Here is a 14,241-nt window from a genome sequence, read left to right as displayed (position 1 = left end):
CACAAATAGTAATTTATACCTGTCTTATAGTGCCATTATGTTGTATACATTATACAACATGTAGAAGTGTACATTTTCAAAGACTAAGACACAAATACATTAGAGTTTTAGTATTTTTCCCCCTACATTCCATTGGATTATCTTGCACCCTTCTTTAGAGATGTTGCTCTGATATCTAGCTGACAGTGTTCTGTCCCATTCTCCAGTAGAGGTCACCTTTGAGCATGGAAGAGAGAACAGGCTGTTGAGCTGTGAAAGGTAGTCTTTATTCCTGAGTTAGAAGAAGGATCTTATTTCTGAATTTCTAAATTAATGCATTTTTGGAAGAAATGTTGTTATAGAATAGTATGTGGAGTTATGGAGAACTGAAGAATAGTAAGCTCAGTAGAGTTTAGATTTGTTTTTATTGTTTGATGTTTGCTTTGTGAATGCTTTGCCTTTGAGTTTGAATGTTACTTGAGTCTATAGTTTTAGAATCTTTTCCTAGTTCTTTTGAGAATCTGTAGACTATGTGAGCCACAGGAATGTTTCTAGCATGTAGGCACAATCTAAGTTTTTGTTCAAATTGGAGTAATTGCAAAAACACATACAAAGAGGTTTTCATTGAAATTGATCCTAAAAGCAATATGTTAAGCAAGAAATTTAGTGGTGGGTTGGAATTATCTATCTTTATTTTCTATTTTATGCATAATTGAGAGAAGGGGCAAAGGGACATGCCTCCTCTAAGTAAGATACCATTGTAAGGAATTAGAAATCAAGAACTAAATTTGTTGCAGCCATATATTCTATTTAAAAAAATAATGCTTAAGCCTATATAACAGCTTGTCTCATGGAAGAGAGAACACTGGAATAGGTTACACTTTCTTGCTATAGCAAGCTCAAATTGTATCAGACAGTTTCAGTTATCTGTCATAGAGTGTTGATTGCAAGCAGTCATATATTCTAAAAAAGAGAAAGTAGTTTTTTTAAAATCTATGTGTTGTATGATTCAGAACTTAAGTAGTTTATAGGAACAAATCCTCTGATAGATTAAGAAATAGAAGAATGATTTTCTGTTGCTTTCCTAATAAAATATTTCCTGTGAATGAAGGTGCTCATTTAATAGGGACATATGATTATAATCATATATAAGTTCATAGTTATTAAGGTTTCATGGGGCTTGGGAGGTGGCTCAAGTGGTAGTGTGCTTGCCTGGCATGCATGAGGCACTGGGTTCTATCCTCTGCACTACATAAATAAAATAAAATAAAATAAAAATACTGTGTCCACCTAAAACTAAAAAAAATATTAAAAAAAGGTTTTAATCCCATGATAGAAGCTGAAAGTGTAGTCAAACAGGTGTAGACAGTCCTGGGTTAGTCTTGTGTAATATGGTGATGGGGTAGAGAAAAATGGTAAAAATTACATTTGAATGTTTATATAAAGCTGGGCACATTGGCTTATGCCTATAGTCCCAGCTATTTGGGAAGCTGAGGCAGGAGGATCACTTGACATTGGGAATTTGAGCAATATAGAGAGGTCTCAATGTGGAGTATGTGGATTAATTATCACAACTAGATTTTGTGTGTATTTATGTGCATGTGTGCTAGAGATTGAAAACCCAGGTCCTCATATATGCTAAGCAGGTACTCTATAACTGAGGTACACACCCAGTTCCCTAACTGCATATTTTTGAACATAAAATTGTTTTAAATTGTTGCATTACAACTAAGGGGACAATCAGGTAAAGTGAATGAGATGCATATTAGAATCAGGAGCTGTTGACCAGAGGTCTGTAAATGGTAAGAATTAAAGCTATAAAGCCTACATGGATTTCAAGGATAGCATAAATCCAGTAAAATATATTTAGCTAGAAATCAGATAATCTGAGGTATTGGCTTTCAGGGCTGGATTTAGAAGTTGAAAACAGGAGTCCAGAGGCAAAGAAGCCTGGTATCAAAGGGCAGGGAAAGATCAAACACCTGGGAAGTTGGAAGACAAGGCAGAAATGAAAATGTTATTTATTAGGAATAAACCAAAGGTTTAGAAACCAGGAGACAAAGTAGAGATGGAGAAGGACTCCTGGTTTTGGGTAGAGATGGCAATTAAGGTCAAATAGAGAAAGGAAAAAACTAGAATAATTCTAGGGCAGTGATGGTGCCATCACATTCTTCTTTATGTTAAAAATGATAGCAGCCCTGGGTTCACAGATAACCAACAGAAGCAGTGAGCTAGGGAGTGAAGAGTGTTGAATTATTACCATTAGCATCAGGAGAGCTAAAAGTATAGGTATTTTCTTATAAAAAGGACCGTGATGCTTGTAGGATGATAATATGGTCATTTGGTTACTTAATGCAGATATTTTTGTAATATTATATGTGTTATTTTATGCAGCTTTCCAAAAGGTTTGGGATACCTGACCATTATGGCATCAAGAAACCTCTGGTATATGAGAAGTAACCTTTTCTTTGGTTCAAGATGTTGGATGATTCGCTATTCAGCAGAAATCCTCAAATCAGTTTCATTTAGGCTTTTTGGTGTGACATGTAATAATGGAGACAATGAGCCTTTGGAGAATGAGGACCTATTGAACAACTTAACTTACTATGGAAGTTGATATTGACATGGCAAAGAAACGACAGCCTGGAGTTTTTAATAGAATGGTTACTAATGAGCAGGACCTAAAGATGTTCCTTTTGTCCAAAGGAGCTAGCAAAGAAGTGATTGCTAGCATCATATCAAGATATCCACGAGCTATAACACGCACTTCTGAAAGTCTTTCAAAACGGTGGGATCTGTGGAGAAAGATTATGAAATCAGACCTTGAAATTGTAAATATTTTGGAACGTTCTCCTGAATCCTTTTTTTGGTCCAATAACAATATAAATTTAGAAAATAATATAAAGTTCCTCTACTCAGTTGGATTGTCCCAGAAATGCCTGTGTTGATTATTAGCCAATGCCCCTTGCACCTTTTCCAATAGTCTTGATTTGAATAAACAGATGATTGAAGTTTTGCAGGAAGTCTGTTTGTTCTTGGGTCACAATGATTCCACAAATTTTGTCAGGAAGATAATTTCTAAAAATCCTTTCATCTTAATTCAGAGCACCAAACGGGTGAAAGCTAACATTGAATTTTTGCAGTCAACTTTCAACTTGAACAAGGAAGAACTGCTGCAACTACTATGTGGTCCAGGAGCTGGAATTCTAGACCTTTCTACAGAATGTGCCAAAAGAAATTATACAAATATCAAAGAGAAGCTGTTTTCTCTTGAATGTACTGAAGAAGAGGTACAAAAATTTGTCTTAAGCTATCCGGATATGATCTTCTTGGCAGATAAAAAGTTTAATGATAAAATAGACTGCCTCGTAGAAGAAAAAATTAGTATTTTACAAATAATTGAAAGTCCTTGGGTTCTGGATTCAAGCATAAGTACTTTAAAAAGTCGAATCAAAGAATTGGTACATGCTGGCTATAACTTGAGTGTCTCTAACATTTCTCTTCTATCTTGGAGTCAAAAAAGATTTGAAGCTCAACTGGAAAAAATTAAGTGGCTAGAACAGTGCCTGGGGAGTTAAAAAAAAAAAGTCTTGGGGCTGGGGTTGTGGCTCAGTGGTAGAGTGCTTGCCTAGCATGTGTGAATCACTGTGTTCGGTCCTCATACCACATAAAATAAATAAATAAAATAAAGGCATTGTGTCCATCTACAACTGAAAAAATATTTGTTAAAAAATTCATATAATGTATTTATATAATTTAATTTTGAATTTGGGCCTTTCAGAAAGGACAATTTTGATTTCTTCACCACAAACATATATGTAATAATCCTTTGGGTATTTTATTTTAAAAGTTCATAAGAACTCAATATTGGCATGCTTAAGTGTAGTCTTCCTAACTACTACTGTAGTTTGAATTAATGGCTGCTATATAGTAGCAGTAGTTCCTGAATGCCATGTAAAACAAATGCAGAAAATAAGCTTTTGTGATTTCTGTTTGGATTGAAAATGCCTGAGACATGCTAGAGCTGGGTCCTCGCATGGTGCTGGTGGGAATTGAAATTGGCACAACCATTCAGGAAGAGAGTGACCACGTCCATCTGCAAGACCCAGGGTTGCTGTCTGGGTGTCAGCACCAGAGAAGTGAGCACTGGTGTGCCCGTGGAGAGAGGCACATCAGCCAGTCAACAAGTGGGTGGCGATTGTGGCCACCCGTACACGGGAACCGAGAGGCACTGACAGCTTATTCAACCTGGAAAGTGGGTAAGCAAGACCTGCATGGACCCGGGTCGCACAGTCTCGTTTAAAGACGGGTCTAGAGCAGGCAGTCCTGGGACCCGGACATGGCTCAGTGGTGCTCCAAGCTGGGCAGATGACACTGGGGGACGGCTGAAGGTCCAGGGTTGGTTTGGAGGAGGTGGACTGTGGTGCAGGCCATGCACTCTCGAAGCGCGGGTGCACACTGTGTGCGTGGGCTATACCTGGGGCGGCTCTTGCCTCAGGAGCAGCGGTGCCTGGAGAGGAAGCAGGGACGCACCCCTGTGTCCACACAGCCCAGAGTCAGAAGCAACTCAGGTGTCTTGTCAGGAGCGCAGCTAAAGACACAGGTGCTGCTCAGCAGGGGAGGAGCCAGCCCTTGTGCCCCCTGGAAGCCCGGGGGCTCCCCGAGAATCACCTAGAGTAGAAGCACCCATCCCATCTGGGTGCGTGCTGGAGGATCCTTCGGCTAAGTCTCTCTAAGTGGCGGGAGAGAAGACAGCCCATGTACACGATGTGCCCAGGTGCAGGGAGGCACCCGTTGATGACAGCCCTCCATCTGCTCCAGGCTGCCTTGTGGGAAAGCCTAGTGGACTGAGGGGCCACCCCGCAGGGCACCTGCAGGACAGGGGGACTAGGGGTTTGGGATTGTGGGGGTGCTGGCCGCATACCAGTGGTTGGGTTGTGCTGCAGTCTTGTCCCCTCGAGAAGCTGGGAGGGGTCTCCTCCCTCCAGTTCCTGTAAGTCTGAGGTCACCCTACGAGTACAGGCCATGTCCCAGTGACCTGAGAGGCTGAGGCAGGGAGACTGTGAATTTGAGGTCATCCTGGGCAATGCCGTGGCGAGACCCCGACTCAAAATAGGAAAGTAGGAAAGGGCTGGGGAGGGAGCCCAGTGGCAGCATGCCCCAGCATGCCCCATGATCTCCAGTGTCACCAAAAGAAAGTGAGAGAACTTAATGTCCCAGACTGTAAGATTTCAGGTGAGCTGCTTGGCAGGGAGGACAGGGGCAGTGGGGGCCAGCTGTCTGCTGGTGATGCCGAGAAGGCATCCCCCACATGAGGGGCCAAGCACGCTGCCCTCAAAGAGCACGTTTCCATGGGCTTCGGGAAGGGACGACTCTCGGTTCCCAGGGCAGCACACGTGCTTAGCTCTAGGTCAGGAGTACATGTGTCCGCCACCAGAGTCGGCCTGGGGACTGAGGCTGGAGGGCAGATCACCCCACCCGCCCATGTGGGCACGAAAACAGTCTGCACAGATTGTCACCTCGACACCGACTCACCATGCAAGGAAGTAGCAGGCCTACTTCAGTGTGAGCGAGTTGCCCCCGCAATCTGGTGTCACCTGGTGGGTGTGTGTCGGCCTGGGGCAGCAGAGCAGTGGCAGGACACTGAGCTCTGCCTGTGCTCAGTGTGAGGACAGTACGTGTGGCTGTTCCTAGATCACTCAGAGGTCTGCCACAGGTCTGTTCCATGTCCCTCCAGACCCTGGCCCAGGTCACAGGGTGGGCACACACAAGCCACATTTCTAAGACTGTGCCTCTACATTTAGGATGCAGGACACAGCCCTGAGGAGTTGGGGACACACTGAGTGACCACTCCTTTAATGGAGTGGCTCAAGTGACTCTATTTCAAGGTCTTTGCACTGCCTTTAATGACCCTGCCTCTGCCTATGGATGTGCCCACCAAGTTCAGGGGTGGCACAGTCCCTGCTCCCCAGCCAGGGCAAGCACCGCATGTTGAGGGTGGATACCTGGGTCATCTGAGTCACCACTTCTCTTGCTGTCCTTGTCCTTCAGTCATCAAACGCTGGCTGATGGCTTGGAATCAAGCCAGTGTGATTTTCCCAGTGACGTGTACACCAGCCAAGTGAGGCACAAGGCAGAATTCTGACCCAGCTCTGCCCTGCCTCCACTGTGTCTGCCCAGGCAGTAATATGACCTCTCTGGGCCTGTTCATTGAGTGCACCTGAAAGGGTTGAGCTAGGCTAGCCATAGAGGATAGCTTCTGCCTCCCAAACCAGCACAAACTGACCACTCATGGCTGCCTGGAATCCTGTGTTGGAGAATCCTGAGGCTCTTCCCACTGCAACAGGAGGTGGCATTGTAATTGGTCAGTGATGTCTTTGTGACCGTGAGAGCTGCACTTTAAGGTAGCAGCCCTGGTATTGGCCTAGGAATAGGGTTATTTCTCTGCAGTGAAGCTGTTTCCTCCTGCAGACTGACCTGGGGGCAAGTCCAACAGGGCCGGTACAGAACCTGGCTCCCCTCCTGGAAAAACAGGTAAAGGACCCCAGGAGTGGAGAAGGATGGTAGCCATTGGCCGCCTTCTCCCTTGGAGAACTGACAGCCTCTCTCCCTGCAGCCAACGTCCCCTAGACTCCACACCTAGACTGATTCCAGGTGGGCGGCAGATGCTCAGACAGCAGAAGGGACACCCTGGGAGATGCACCGTCCCCAGGGCTGGGGTGGCATGTGCACCTGCCCCTCTTTCTGGCTGCAGCTCCTACGGCTTCCACCCGACCGCGTGCGTCCAGTACAAGACTTCTGCTTAGTCCAGCTGCTGGCAGCTCATTGCTGGAGCTGATCATTGTGGCCTGTCCCCACATCCTGGGTGCTGGAAGGCAGCAGCACTTAGGACAGCATGCAGAGGTCTCTTTGGCAGCAGTGTGATCTTCCCCATGTCTCTGAGGTTCCCAGGGAAAGGCAGCTTCCACCCTCAGCCTCTTACCCAAAACTCCTCACTGAGCTGGGCTCACTGAGCATCTCTAGTGCAGTGGCTGGGCCAGTGCAGGGTCACAGGAGCAGGAAAGACTCCAGGAAAGGAAGGGGCTGTCTTGGTGGGTGCCAGGTGCAGCTCACCTCAACAAGACTCTAAGGGCCGGGCAGGTGATCGGCACCACTTAGTCCTCCCTGGGGACTGTGGTGTGGTGAGTGGCCAATTCTGGCTTCCATGAGGTCTGAGGTGGCAGAGCACAGCTCACTGCTCCTGCTTCTAGAAGGCACCAGGGCCAAGCCTTGCCACCCCTCAGTGAGGCCGGGTGCCCCCAGTAGAGTCACCTTGCTTCCCTGTCTCTCCAGGAGGGAGCTCCACTCGAGCTGGGGCACCTCCTGTGGTCATGGCCATCTCAGCAACTCAGACTGGAGCAGTGTGGAAAGAGCCCTTTAAAGGAAAGGAGCTTCGGGGGTCAGCCCCATGGGGACGGTGTCAATATTCTTGTCATTGCATTACTCACTCATGGACAAATGTGGAACTCGGAGTCCACTGGCAGCCTGAGCTCTTGGCTCTTTAAGGACTCTAAATGCAAAACACATTTTCAAGTTAAATACAAACAGAATTTAAAATCAGTAAAATTCAAATTAACAGCATTATCTTATTGTGACAGATGATGTTCTTCTGCAGAAGCTCAACTCCAGGTGTGGGCTGTGGTATCAGGAACGTGGCCTTGGGTCCAGGTCCATCCACTGGTGGGGGCTTTTCATGGGTGACACCAACAGGGGGCTGTGCTTGGGGAAGCAAGCCCTGCAGGAGGCAGTGCTACTGGCTTGAGGCTTTCTGGCCAGGGCAGCATGATCGAGTCCCTCGATTCTCAGTCTTGGCCCATTGCCAGCTCCACACAACTATCTTGTTCCCTTGAAATACAAGTCAGCGCTTGGCGGCTCAGGATCACCTGCGAGCGGGCAGCAACTACCCTTGGGGTTGGGAGAGAGGTGCTCCATTGTCCACCGTCTGATTGATCTTGTTGTGAGCTGGTCCCCCTAATGATGGGCTCCTTCTGGCCGCCTGGGCCATCTTGGGGGTGGGAATGCTCCATCCGGCAGGTTCAGGGTCTGGAAAATGCTGTGCCCGGCTGAGCTGCAGAAACAGCGCTTTAGCTCAACTTGATTGTGACTGAGCGCCCTGTACTGAAGCCCTGGCATGCCCCTGGCCCATGCAGGCTCTCCCACTCTGCTTTCTGCCTCTCTCCACATACCCCCATGTCACACAGGTGTGAACACAGAGAGCTGTGGATAGAGTCACGTAGGAAAGCTGAAGACACACGTATCTGCATGTGTACGGGTGTCGGTCTGGTGGTGGAAGGCGGGGGCATGAGAAGGGAGGGGGCTCCTGGTTGAGTGCAGGTTGGATTCCCAGTGCCAGTCATCAAGGCTGAGCTGACCTCACCCATGCTCTGGTTCTGCCATGTGTACCAATCAGCCCCTTGAGAACTCTGTGACTACAAAGAGAAAGGCCTTGTCTGCACTGCACAGTACAGTGGGCCACTGGCCCCTTATGGCTCATGAGCATTTGAAATGTGGCAACTATGCCTGAGGAACTGAATTTTAATTTAGTTTACATTTAAAGAGTCTGTCTCCTGCTCTGTGTATTGCTATAACAAAATACCAAAAGCTGGAGAACTTGATAGAGTGAACAGGTTTATGTGGCTCATGATTTTGGTGGCTGTAGGGCCCAAATAGCATGGTGCCAGCCAGCATGCTGGTGAGAGCCATCTGGCTATGTCCCAGCATGGCAGATGGTAGAGAGGGCACTGTCAGGAGGCACACGCATGTGGGAGGATGCAAGAGCGTGGGGAGGAGCCAGGCTTCCTCTTGTGTCAACCTGCTCTCCAGGACACTGATCTGTTCCCAAGACCCTGCCCCAAGACCTGCCTCCATCCTTCCCCAGTGTGGTTGTGACCTAGTCACCTGCACTCAGTCCCTCCTCACAGTCTCCCACCTTTCAGTACTGTGACCTCTTGACCAAGTACCCAGCATCTGAACCTTGGGGGACAAGCTACCCATGACCCATAGCCAAGGCCAAAGGCAGGAGCTTCCCTCAGCACAGATCAAGCCCCTTTGAACCACCTGTATCCTCTGATCTGTCACCTGCTTCTAGAGTTTTGTCCTTGAGCAAGACGTGACCGCCTTTTTCACATGCAGGGATCTTGCCTGAAGGGCTCTTTGTGACAGGGAAGGGGACGCTATAAGTGCTCGACCATGAGGCAGAGGGGCTGAGTTACTCCAGGTGGGGTGATAGGAAGGGAGAGGCTTTCATCCAGCAGAGAAGACGGGGCTGGAACACTAGTGGTGGAGGTACCCCACCAGGTGAGCACACCTGCACACACCTGGGGGAAAGAGGCCAGTGGGAAGGGCTCCCCAGTGGTGGCCCATGTGGTCCCCTTCGCCTGCCCTCTACTGCTCCTCTGGCAACTGCTCCCCAGCAAGGACGTGCATGCGCACCAGAAGAAGAGCATTTCTTCCTAGCAGGACAGCTGTGTGTCACTTCACCATGGTGGCCAGGGCGAGCGTGTGTCCTGAACTCTGTGGTGCAGACTCAGACCCAGTGGCTGGCTCTCAGCCCTGTCTCACACCCTGGTGTCCTCTCCCTAGGCATGCAGCCAAGCCTCCAGCTCCAACACCGGCCCTTTTTACGCAGCCAGGACAGACTGCGCTGGCAGGACTTGGCCTGACACTTTCTGTCATTCCAGGAGTCTCTGACTCACAGCAGAGCCTGGAGTCTTTCCCTGTTACCAGGTCAGTTTAGCTCTTTAAAACCCTTTCTACTGCTCCTGAAATTAGTCTCATGCTGGACAGTTTGGGAAGTTGAACAAGGTCCCACGCTGCTTCCAGCCCCAGCAGGTCAGCTCCGGCTTCCCGCCAACCTGCTTTCCTTGGGGGACAGGGATAGTGTCACCACCTCACAGATGGGAGACAGCGCTGGGAGAGAAAGGTGACTTACCGGAGGTCTCCAAGGTTTCTTAACTGGTGAGATGAGAGCCCAGCCTATGCCAGGCTGCAGTCTGCATTCCTGCCCTGGCTCAGGAGTGGGGGTCTCCATGCAGCTGACTGCTCCCTTGGCCGAAGACTGCAAGAAGCTATGGCCCTTCCCCTATAGCACTGGACTGCCAGTTCAGCTCTGGAGTGAGTTGCTCTGGCCTGCAGCGTCCTTTAGGGGAGCTCACTGTGTAAAGTAGACTCAGTGATGTAGGCCCGGTCACTCAGCATGCACATTGTCACAGCAAACCAGGTAAGCTGAATGTTGACCCAACCCATCCATGGAGGGGCAGAGGCTCCCTGCAGAGAGGCCGGGGGTGGGGGGTGGGGCAGGAGGGAGGCCTATGAAGAACTGTGGCCCCAGGAGCCTGGAATATTACAACTATTCCAGTTCTTGGCCTGAAATGTGCATGACATCCCTTCGTGGCTTTCCACCCCAGCCTGAGCCACCACCCTGGCTTAATGAAACCAAGCAGCATCTCCAACCCTGAACAGTCTGTGTATCAGAGGAGAAAAGCACCAGTAGATTTTTTTAGCATCCCTTAACCTGGCCAGGCGCTGTGTGCACGTGTGGAGTGCCCTCCTTCCCTTTCCAGAGGACACTCCTGGCCCAGCCATGACGTTGAGCCCGAGTCCCCGCCGCCTCCAGCCCAGCCCCCTCCATCCGGGAACTGTGGAGGACTGCTGATGCGCTGGCTTGGTGCTCCTGGGGCTGCTATGTGCATTTGGGAATATGGTGTGCTAGTGTGGACTTCCCTGGGGGAGAAACAGCTCAAGACTCTGGAAAAGATTTGGCTTGACAAGAAACAGCCTGCAGCCCACAGTGGGCAGCGGGAGGGGCAAGCAGGGCCAGGGTGTTCTGGGAAGGGCCTCCCACGCTGTCCCTCAGGAGACCTCCATGGCCATTTCCTGGCAAATGTTTATCTCATCAGCTGCATCCTTGGGTGGCCATATGCCTTGGGGGATGAGCTCAGACCAGCCACAAAGTCCTGGGGTCCCCTCCAAGGGACAAGGCATCTTCATGGCAGAGTAGTCCACCTCTGGCCAGTTGATCTGTGGGTTTTCAACCCGCATCCCCAGGGTTGCTGCAGCCTCTATACACATCCCCGAAATCCCCGCAGCACCCAGAACCAGAGGGCTGCTGGAGGGTGCGGCCACTCAGGAGGAGCCACTCATTTGTATCTCATTTTTGAGTTATTATTGATCTGCTGCTTGTGAGAGTGTTTTGACAGCAGCTGTCAGCAAGGTGCAAGTGGCTGCCATCGCCTCTGATTGGCTGAAGACATCTATGGCAGCTGGTGGAATAATGGCCAGGCCAGCCTGCCACCAGGGGGAGGAGACGGGAGGAAAGGAAAACAGCACAGACATCCCAGCGCCACATCATTAGCATTTTTCTGGATCCCGCTAGAGAAGGCAGCCGGAAAAGACTCGGATTGTGTCTTGAGTTTTATTTAATTTATTTTATTTGAGGTCTCAGGCAGTCAGGGAGGTGGGAGGAGAGAGGATCCATCCAAACAACTGTTTGGGCTTCTCAAAGTTCATTTACTGAATTAGCGAGGTGACCACTCACAGCTCCCAGCTGCCTGGCTGCAGCCCCTGGGGCAGGAGCCAGGCACTGGCAAAGGAGCTCAGATGCAGGAGCAGGGTGTTCCAGCCAGGGAAGCAGGATGCAGGAGGGGGTGCTCTGATCAGTGATGCCCCTCTGTCTCTCTCTCTCTCCCCCTCCCTCCCTCTCTCTCATTCCCTTTCCCCCTCTCCCCCCTCTTCTTATCTGAAGTGCAAAAGGCCACCCATGCTCCCTCCTTCCCTGAGGATTCTTCTCTATCCATAACATAAATCATCCCCATGCATTTTTCCAGACAGGGTGCCACTATGTGCCCAGGCAGGTGCCTGCGGGGCGCTGGGAATCACTGCCTTTCACCAAAGAGGCTTAAAATTCATTGTTTGGTCGGTTTCGTTCTGTTTTTAAGTATGAAAAAAACTGTCAGCAACATCAGAAGGCAGCTGCCTGGTGATGGGGGCACACTCCGCCTCTACTGAGGGCCCATGGGGGTGCTCTGCCATGCACACACAGCCAGAGAATGTCAGCACAGCATGAGGAGACCATGTATCACTCTTGTTTGCACCCAGAAGGTCCCTGGGAGCTCTGTCACCTGGCAGCTCCGTCACCCTGGAAGCTCCATCCCCCAGCCTTCTGAAGCCCCTCTGCCTCGGAGGTCTGGGCTGGTTCTTCCTGCCTGTCAGTACCAGAGAGCTAAAGAGGGCCATGGTCTGGGGTGTGGTGGTCAACCAGGCTACTTGTCAGGGGACATGTGGTGACGATTGGGGTTGTCATGACTTCACGGGTGCTGCTGGCCTCTAGGCAAAAGCTAGGGGTGCTGCTGAATGTTCTTCTACATGCAGGACAGATGAGGTTGGGCTCGAGTTGGTGGGAAGAGGCTTGTCAGCAGAGGGGACAGCAGGAAGCTTTGAGGATCTGAGGTTCTGAGTGGGGTGCAGATGGCATGGATCATCTGGGGCATCTGGGGAGGACAGCTGCTGCCCAGTAAACCCAGGAGTACTCGTGGTCATTGCAACAACCAAAACTGGCCCCACAGGTCTCCCCCGGGCAGTGCCACCCTGTAAGACCTGCCACCTTTATTTTTACTTCTGGGAAGACTGTGCTAAATGCCAGGCCAAGTTCCCATGTATCCCTTTTTATGTGTAAGTGACTGTCCCCCCAGGTGGAACCTTACCTCCACTTAAGAGATGGAGAAGAGAAGCTTACAGAGGTGACGTCTCTGTTGGTGGCTGATCCCCGCCCCCAGGAGCCTGGGTCTCCAAATCTGTCATGGGACCCTGATGCCTGTCCTGCTGTTCCACAGGAACAGTGTGCAAGTAAAGGAGGTCTGACCAGGGGAGGTGTCGGAACCACAAAGTTGTGACGGTGCCATACCTGGAAAAACTCAAACCCTCGCGCATAGTGAAAAGCTGTGGTCACCTGTCTGTGGGCTTAGCTGCCTTGGGGATGGGGACTTGGTAGATCAAGGCTTCGGGCCTGGCTGGGTGTGGGCTGACATCTGGGGTTGCAGAGCAGAGGCAGATGTCCCTGGACAGATGCAGTGGGTGCTGCCTGTCAAGTCGCTGAACACACTGGGGATGTAACATGGTTGCAAACCCAGTCTTCTGTCATGGTCGAGTATTACAGAAGGCACCAGCCTGACAGTGAAGGACCCTGAGTCTCAATGCAGTTCTTCCTGTATGCCCCTCCAGCCCCCATGTCTCGGAGCCTGGCTGTGCATCCAGATGGCCTCAGAGACTTGTAAAAAGCTGGGGTCTGGTGCCACCAGCCCACCCCAATCAGAACCCCTGGGTGTTGGTGTTTCTTAGACACTCAGTGCCTCTTGCTCCCACCCCCTGGGGCTGGTGAAGAATCTGAGGCCCAGCGTCTCCTGTGGGCCTGCAGGGCTCTTCTGCTGTCCCTCCTCCCCAGATGGTGCTTGGCATGTGGTACGCATAAGCCGTGTGCTGGGGTGTTGCTGAGTGCAGGGACAGAGGGAACCCCTGGGGTCCCTTGCCTCAAGAGCTGGCTTCCGAGCCCAACCTAATGGGGCCTCCACCAGAGGAACGTGGTGCCTGTCCTTGACACGAGACAAAGGTGGGTCTGGGGAAGCAGTGACGAATGTGCTGGCCCCTTGAGCCACTGTGGCGAGGCCCAAATTGGGCGGGGCCATCGATGCTGAGGCAGAGAGGCCCCTGCACCGCGCTTGATAGGCACTTTTTATTTTAAATCCTATAAGGACTCTGTACCTGTCAGAACGTGCCCAGGTCTGTCACTGGTTCAGGTGAAGAGCTGGGGCAGGGGCATCGGTGGTGAATGTTTCTGAAAACCTAAAAAAACAAAAATTGCAAAGAATACTGAAATCTGTGTACGGAAAGCTGTGTTGGGGCCCCAGACAAGTGTGTCTTCCTGTGTTTCCTGAACACCACCTGCATCTTTTACCCACTCATGATGACCAGAAATATCTGCAGACATTGCCAGGTGTACTGGCGGATGGAGCTGGGGACAGGACAGAGCCCCATTGGTTGAGAACCAGACCTTGTTAGCTGACAGTCCTGAAGGAGGGTTCATGGGTGTGCACACGTGAGCGGGGTGTGTGGATGCGCTGTGTGTTAGTTGCTCTGTATGAAAGCCGGGAGCCCTGCTGGCTCCTCTGGTTCATCCCAGGGTTGCCAGAGGTTCTCCACTCACGCACATTTGTCACCCGTCCCTTTCAG

At 50.3% G+C, this 14,241-nt stretch overlaps 1 non-coding gene and 1 pseudogene across 1 annotated transcript; one reads left to right on the top strand and one right to left on the bottom strand.

Moving 5' to 3' along the window:
• Positions 1 to 799: 799 nt before the first annotated feature.
• On the bottom strand, positions 800 to 925 carry LOC143389722 (small nucleolar RNA SNORA28). Its single transcript, XR_013090155.1, has one exon. It is a non-coding gene; the product is annotated as a small nucleolar RNA SNORA28 (small nucleolar RNA).
• Positions 926 to 2,386: 1,461 nt separating this feature from the next.
• The window catches only part of LOC143389477 (transcription termination factor 1, mitochondrial-like), a 36,567-nt pseudogene continuing 24,712 nt past the window's right edge, over positions 2,387 to 14,241 (top strand).

Source organism: Callospermophilus lateralis, unplaced genomic scaffold, assembly GCF_048772815.1.
Source record: "Callospermophilus lateralis isolate mCalLat2 unplaced genomic scaffold, mCalLat2.hap1 Scaffold_63, whole genome shotgun sequence".
NCBI classification, from domain to species: Eukaryota; Metazoa; Chordata; class Mammalia; order Rodentia; family Sciuridae; genus Callospermophilus; species Callospermophilus lateralis.
This window is presented reverse-complemented; position numbering and strand designations above follow the sequence as displayed.